This window comes from Pteropus vampyrus, unplaced genomic scaffold (genome assembly GCF_000151845.1).
Source record: "Pteropus vampyrus isolate Shadow unplaced genomic scaffold, Pvam_2.0 Scaffold293, whole genome shotgun sequence".
Taxonomy (NCBI): Eukaryota; Metazoa; Chordata; class Mammalia; order Chiroptera; family Pteropodidae; genus Pteropus; species Pteropus vampyrus.
The window spans coordinates 548,192-556,478 of NW_011889074.1; positions in this window are offsets into that span (position 1 = coordinate 548,192).

Here is an 8,287-nt window from a genome sequence, read left to right on the forward strand (position 1 = left end):
CGATCTCTGCTATCTTGACGTAAGCGATGGTGGGAGGTACTGAGCAAGCGTAAAAACACGTCATTCTCATAGAATGATGACAAGATGACGCGTGCTCTGGCAAAGGGGAACAGACAGGACGGAGATCGGAGAGGCGGCTGGGTCTGAGCACGGTGCAGGGAGGGGACCGCCATGCAAGACCTTAAAACGGAAGGACCGCGGATGGGAAGACTCAAGGGCTCGTATGTTCAGTGTGGCTTCTGTGATGACAGGTGGCGGAGTGGGTGGCAGAGCTGAGAGGTGACTGGGGCCGGATCTTGCTGGACTCATAGGCCACTGGGAGTTCTGCTTTGATCAGAAGATGGAGAGAGCCGTGGCAGGGTCTGGACAAGAGCGACGTCATCTGATTTACCCCGTCAGAGGATTACTTCAGCAACTGGGAGGCAAGAGGGGAAAGGTGACCAGTGGAGAAGCGGGCACACTTACCCCAGCTGTACGACACTTTGCGAAAACGAACGATTAAAAATATAAAACATAAATAAAACCAAAGGGAAAAACTGTTTCTGTTGGCAGACAAGCTCGGGAGATTTTCTAAAAATATCTAAGCTTTGTCTATTGGTTTTCTCCCTTTAGTTCATTCCAAGGCATGAACACAGATCAAAAGACAGAAGACAAGACAGAGGCAGAAAATAAGAAGAAAAATTACAATCCGTGCTTGACTACACTTTCTCTGTGGAAACCTAGTAGAAAATTCACTCTAGACAGACTCAGAAAGACCGAGAGGTTACGAGTCGGGGCGCGGGGCGATGACAATGCTTGCAATCGAGTTCGCTTGCAGTTGGATTTCTGAACCCCGACTTCCAGTAGATTCTCTGAACGAGCGTGGGCCGGCTCTCTCCCGGGGGCGCTGCTGGTGGAGCCTCTACGACCAGTCAGGGAGATTCAACAAATTGGGATGTTTCTGCCCATGGCTTCCTGGAATTCACAGCAGGTACACCTGGCTGTGGATAATGACGTCTTCGGCTCCCTGCAGGGGTGGGTACTGTGTCTCTGTGACTGTGAAGTTGTCAGCAGGATATTTCTTCTCAGACTAAGCCACCCAGCTCATATCTAAATGAGACTGATTTGCCCACCCTGGCGTGCTTACCGCTCTAAGTGCAAACAGATTGCCCACATGATATATTATATTGATTTCACTTCATAACGCCATCAGGAGCAAATAGATCAATATTCATTTCAATATTTATAGCTGCCTGCTACAGAGAGCGTGAGATTTTTCCTGACTGTAGAATTTCAGAACGTAGCTCTCTACCTTCTGTGTGACACTTGCTTGCTGCTCGTGGGCTTAGAAATGTGGTCTCAGAATTACAAGAAGCTGTCACAGGCCCACTGGCATATGCAGCTTTTTCTTTCCTTCATTTCTCTCTTTTTTTTTGTTGTTTGCAACTTGATTGAGGTAAATTGATACAGAGAACTGCACATATTGAATGTGTCCGATTCGATGAATTTGGTTATATGCTAACTCCCAAAATACCATCACCGCAAATCACGGTAACAGACAGCCAACGCTTTCCAAAGTTGCCTCATATCCCGTGTGTGTGTGCGTGTGTGTGTGTGTGAAGGACATGTGTGAGATCTACTCTCTTAGCCAGCTTTGACGTGAACAGCACCGCGCTGCTCACTTCTGGCACCGTGCTGTACAGCAGATCTCCAGAACTCATCCAGCAGAACTGAAACTTTTGCTCGTTGAAGCTCTTGACCTATCGCCACCTCTCCTGCCAGGCTCCACTTCAGACCCCGCTTCAGCTTGGGACATGACAAGAGCTCCGTGCGATGTGGCGCGCGTCCCATTTTCAGATCGTTCTACGACTTGGACGAAACGATTTTTTTTTTTTTTTTTTTTTGGTTCTAATTCTGAGCTCTGGAGTCGTGTGGAGTCAATGGAATCCGTCTTCCCCCGCAGAGCACGTCATCTGTCAGGATGAGAGGGAATACGTCACAGGTATACCGGCGTCGGCCGAATAAACAAACAAGAGTTTATTATTTTGGGTCTAACGCAAGCTATAGATTTTATATCAGTTTGTCACTTTCACCGATTACATGTCAAACTCCAAACTACGTTTAATCCATCCATTTCTTCAAACGTAGTGCTTGTCACAGTCTGATTCCCTGGAAAATGTTTTTAGTGAACTAAAATCTGTATTAGCTTCTTCCTTGGATTTTGTTCTTAGGAGTAATTCATATCCGAAGGAGATTGGACAGATACTCATCATTTCCTCATAGCTTGCTCCGGTTTTTATTTGCTTTTAATGAACTCTTTTAAGCATGTAGATAAGCAATGCTGAATCACTGAAAACGCTAGAAAACTCTTCGGATGGATGTCCCTGTGTTAATTTTCTTTTAAATGTATCTTTACTTTCTTGAAGCAGAAAAAGGAGCCGAGGGATATAAATAAGGGGATTTAATATCAAGATTAGGCAGATTATCAGCTATCAGATGAATTGATAAACTTTTAAAAAGCCTAATTCGAAACATTGGTAACGAAATAAAATTGCTTATAGCTGAAGATATGCTAGAATTTTTCATTATTAACATTTTTAATGTAACAAGAGTTTTAAAAAAAAAAAACATGAAGGCACAGTGTGACATGGCATATATATAGGAATATAAGGCACAGTTCTGCCCCCCAAAACTGAGAGCATGTGAGGGAAAAACTTAACTTATATTTGAATAGCACGTTGTGTTACAGAAGGTGATTTTTTTGTACTTAATGCTGGGACTGAAACCAGAAGACAACCGAGTCCGGAGCTCGTGACGACACTGGAGTCGGGTGACTTAGAATAAGCGTTTGTCGTGGGAGCATCGGTGGCCTGAGAAGGCAGCAGGTCGACACCTTCGACAGCTGCCTTGACATTCTCAGTCCGGCTGCGGGTGTTTAAGGGGACATTGGGCATTATTCCAGGGACGACGTGACTGTTCTGGAAGGCTCTGTCTGCTTCACGGTGCCATTGCTCGGACAATAAGGTCCCTGCGTGGCGTTAGCAGCCCAGGAGCAAAGCTGGGAGTAGTCTGGAAAGGATGCTTGACCATAAAGTCTGTGATCAGGAGGCATAAGGGCATTTATCATAAGCTTCAGGGTGATTTTCTAAGGTGGGGGGCTGGCGCAGGGGACGTGCCAAGCTCTGGGTCAAGCCTCATGGGACAGGCTATCGTTCAGCTGCACGGTAGGGAAAGGTGAGGCGGGGGACGCTGTGAGGCCTCTAACACGGGGTCCCCGCCAGCCCCTCTTCCCTGCTACAGTTATTACTACTTCTGCAGGATTGGAAATCGAGGCTCGGCGTTTTGAGCGGTCCTTAAGTATAACAGTTAAGGCACAAACCCATATTTTTAAACTGCCGATCTAGCTGTGCTTCTTCTGCAGCAAAGTTGCTTCTCCCAAGCATTAAAGTTATTCATAATAATATATCTGAAATTAATTAGCTCTGTGATAATTAAGTATTTCTAAATACCTGAAAAATATCAAATACACAAGCGCTCTGGCAGCACATATTCCAGTGATGAAATGAGTGATCACATCCGCACTTCTGAAAGGAGTCTGCCCACGGCCCTCATGACGGGAGCTCTGAGTCTCTGCGCTATGGGGTCAGATTTCTCCCAGAGGTCCGGATCCTGTTGTACACCTATGGGAAGAAATTGTCTGCTTCATTATCCATTCAATCCGATTCTCCCAGCGATTCCAAGTTAAGCAAAGCTTAACTGGGGTGTCGCCGGGATTGCCAACATCGTGAATAAGTTATAAGAAGATAAATGTGCTATTTTGGTTATAAAGCCCTCACCTGTTCATTTCTGATGGGAAAACATGAGACTCCACATAGCCGAGTGGCACCTGTGCCCGTTTTAACAGCCCAATCGGATCGGCCGCACGGCTGGACGAGCGACTGGGCAGGGGTGGCTTAGGATGGCAGGAAGAAGGCAGTGTGGCCCGGACATCAGCGCAACGGCCGCTGAGCAGGACACTGGAGTGACGGGCTTACTGGCCGATGCGGGGAGCGCTGCCTTAGGAGATGGCCCTTTAAATCTCTGCGGGCAGGTGCCGCCGCCTTGCTCCCTCCGCAAGGGAGAATAAGGTCTACACGGACCTGCTTCCGAAACAATGGCCGGAAAGCAAAGATTGTATTGGTGACACGCTTTGCCTCCTTTTCCTTTCTGTCTGTCAGCGAGGGAGGAAGTGCTCAGCTCTAGCCGCGGCAGCTCCGTTTACGCGGGGCGTCGGGCCAGGGGCTCCTGTGTCTGCAGCCTGGGGACCTTCCCTGATCATGAAAACCGGTGTGCAGGGAGACAGCGTGTCCCCCGCCCCGAGCGGGTTTTTGCTGGCTTTGCGTGCATTCCAGCTGGGACTCTATTCAACCTGCGTTTCCTTTCCAGTTATTGCGAGAGGCTCTGCTCGCCTAGGACCTTGGGCATCGGGCAGGTGGAGCAATTTTCTTCACCGTGGATAAGCCATGCAGGAAGCACCCTATCCCATGCCCTGCATTCCTTTTGTTAAAATGAAGTTTTTCTCTATAATTTTAGGTATTACGTTTACTCAGCCTACGTTTACCACCTTCTATAAGACTATGGGCTCTCCAGAATTATTAGCTACTAGTAAAGGAATCTCTCAACAGAGATAAGAGAGAAAATAGATACTAATGTAAGTGAAGAAAGAACAGAATTCTGGACAATCTAGGAACTGAAAAAAATTAGGTTTTTAAAAATAAAATCGGAAGGTAGAAATCTTAACAAGATATGAATTGAGTGACCAATAAAAAACGTTTCTTATTGTCTGTGAAAACGAATCTGTGAAAACAAAACAAAAATATAAAAAAGGTTCTTGAGGTAACCGAACTTCAGAGATAATCTATCAACCGTATCCTTTAATTTTTAAAGTTCTATTATGATTATTAGTTATCACAAGCAGTCATCTTCAAATATATATACTTTTAATTGTAGAAGATAATTTACTTGGTCACTTTGCTTTATCAGCCAGAACAATCTTAGAATCACTTTTTCTCTTCTTCATTTCTCATTAAAGTAAAGAAATCAATGAATTTGGTCAAATTAAATCAGTTTGTGAGCAATCATTTTATATCGCCAAATTATAATTCCAGGAATAAAGCTATCGTAAGTGCACAAAATTCGATATGTCCTTCTTATTACAATCGCTGGTTTTAAACAGACCTGTTTGTTTTTTTCGATTGATTTGTTATTCTCAGAGTCATTTCATCACACGCTTTGCCCATTTTTCCACTAGGTCATTTCTTCTTGACAATAGAAGAGTTTTTATGAGCAAATACTTTTTCAAATCTATTAGTTGCTCTTTAATTGATTTGTGAAGTACTTTGCTTCGGCTTTGCATTTTTTATAGGAAAACACACCCTAATTTTTGGAAGAGGATAAATATAACACAGAAAAGGTTATATTTTAACTGGACATGGGAAATAGAATGAGTTTACTAGGCCGAAATGGAGAATTCAGAGAGGAAATGTTCCAGTTAGGGTATATTTCATATAAAAATACCATAACTCGATCATTTGTACATTTGAATCATGTATCATGTATTATGTATGTGTATGTAAATATATTGTATGTATATACACTATAAATGTATAACATACTGTACTTTTAAGGATGTATAAAACATATTGAGATATATAGACGTGGGTATGGATATAAAGATAGAGGTAGAGATAGATGATAGATAGATGATAGATAGATAGATAGATAGATAGATAGATAGATAGATAGATAGATAGATAGATGAGAGAGAGAGAGAGAGAGAGACAATGATCCGATAGGAAACATCTGATTGAAAACATAGGTGTACAAGAAAAACCCAGGAAAAGTCAGTCTGTTGACGAGAGTGACGGAAGACTTCGCAAGGGGGTGGTGTTTGATCGTTGAAGAACCCGCTTCTTGAATAATGAAGACAGCTGAGAGTGGAGTGGAGGCCGAGGTGGGCAGGGGAGTAGGTGGGAGTGTCAGGGGGCCAGAAGGGTGGAGTCCGCTGGGGAAGGCTCGGGGCACAGCGGGCACCTTGCGAGGACACCAAGTGGGGCTGGCCTTGGAGCCCAACGACCCCGGTGCTTGGCCGCCATGTCCACCCCATCGCACAGTCCCAGCTGTTGTTAGCCTCTTCCTTCTTTCTTCTTTGGTGACCAGATTCGAGCACATGAGACCATCTGCTTCCAACCTCATTTTTCAGAGCTGAAGATGGTGGTTTCTAGAGCTGCTGCGCTGACCACACAAAGCCTAGCATGTTGTCTGAAAAAGCATCATACCTTTACAGTAAAAAACAAAACAAAACAGGATTCAAAGTCCAATTATTTTCTTTCCCAGGATTTGCCAGACACATTGTATTCGTTGGGGAGAGAAAAAAAAAAAAAGAACCCCGCAAGGCTACAGAATACACTTTGGTCCAGTAATGATTTGGTTGGATGAAGCAAGGAGGCTAAGAATTCACAAATCATTTTCAGAGGCATCGCTTTCTCAAAACCAAACAAAACAAAAACAGAAAACCTTCCATTTACTCCTTTTTTTTTTTTTCCACAGAGCTGAGTCTTAAGGAAAGGGAATATGATATAGATTAAGGATGGATACGGTACTTCCTAGCCAGGATCCAGGAGGAAAACAATAAAGCAGTCTCTTCTCCAGCTCAATTCACTCTAATTGTTCTGAGGAACAAATATTTTAACCAAATGTATTTTATGTTTCACCCTTTTTAGAACTGTCAAGTCTCCGGTAATAATTTTCTCTCTCAGTACAATTGAAGGAAAGATTAATCATTTTACTCTATATATACCACAGCGTTAATCTGGAGTTCAATCAAAATCTAAAATTAGCCGCTAGATTAAAATTTCTCTCAGTTCTCTACCCTTCTCTTGGAAAGTAGGTACCATTTTTCATTTAGTTTCGTAGTCATAAGCTTTTTCTATTTAAAGATATCTTATAAAACAAGCATGAAATACAGAAAACGCAGAAAGAACGAGAAAACGATGGTCTAAAAATACTTGCTTATCAATAGGTTTGAACACACTGTTTGTGTCTTAATCGTCTTTGGACACTTCTTCTAACTGTCACATTCTCTCCCGTGAGAGCGTGCCTCACACGCCGCACGGTGGCATTGCCCTCACGTTTCTCTGCATAGCCAACAGTTCGTTGTTTGATAATGAAACGATCATCAGATGCAATTTCGGTCATACCGCCTCACACATTTAATTCATGTCATCTTTAGAAAGAATGGAAGCATTTACAACCCAAACGACATTCTTTGATGTTCTTTGAAACGTTTAAATACATAGTGTCATAGAAGTCCAAGTAAAATTCGAACGCCATCGCCACCAGCTCGCATTCCTAATTCTAGATTCTGATACAACCCTGAGGGTTTAGTACTCTGGGGACAACCCGGTATTGGATGTGGGCAGCCAACCAGCACCCCCAATCAGAGAAGTTAGTTTTGGAGACGGAAGGCTGAGTAGAGAGCAACGCGTGAGGGTTCTTTCATGCTCATCTGGGAGAAAAGAGTCCCTCCTTGAAGATGTGGAAGTGTTGCTAATCCTTCAAAATTATTCTTTTCTCGTTTAAAGGAGCCAGTGATCAGGTACTAACGGACTCAGCAAAGTTACCTGCATTCAGTGAACTCACAAAACGTACCAGATATTTTTTTCATATTTCTGTACCAGTTAGCAATGTTTTCAGTTTACATCAGAAGAATTATTTTTATTTACATAATTACTGGCCTGGAGAAAGGAAACCTAGGGTTGTTGGAAACATAGTCACGTGTCCAGACTCAGGCAACGCCCACCCTCACCTCGCCACCCTCGGTGACCTGGGCTGGCCCCAGGCTCTCGCTGCCTCCTTGGGTTCAAGGGCGCACCCATGGTCTCAGAAATCAATGTCTAAAACGAATATTTCCACAATAGGAAGGGAGGAAGGGGGATAGGAGGGGCTCTCATTGCATATCTTTCCGTCATTGTGAGGAAAAACTTCCTAGGAATCCCCAGCAACTCTTCCTGTGCCTCACATTGGCTGGAAGTGGACCTCTGGGCGTCTCTGGGTGCAGAAGGTTTTAGAAAACCAATAAGAGAGACTCTTTAGCTTCCACATAGGTGGGAGGAGAAAGGAAAAGTAAGTTGAGATTATGTAATCCTTCCAAAAATTAGGTATTGAATTATATATGGTTACATGGAAACTCATAGTCAACCTATAAGCCCTTCATGGACTCCTGTTCTTTGACCAAAGGGTTCTTCTTAAGAGTGGCAGATGGTATGAG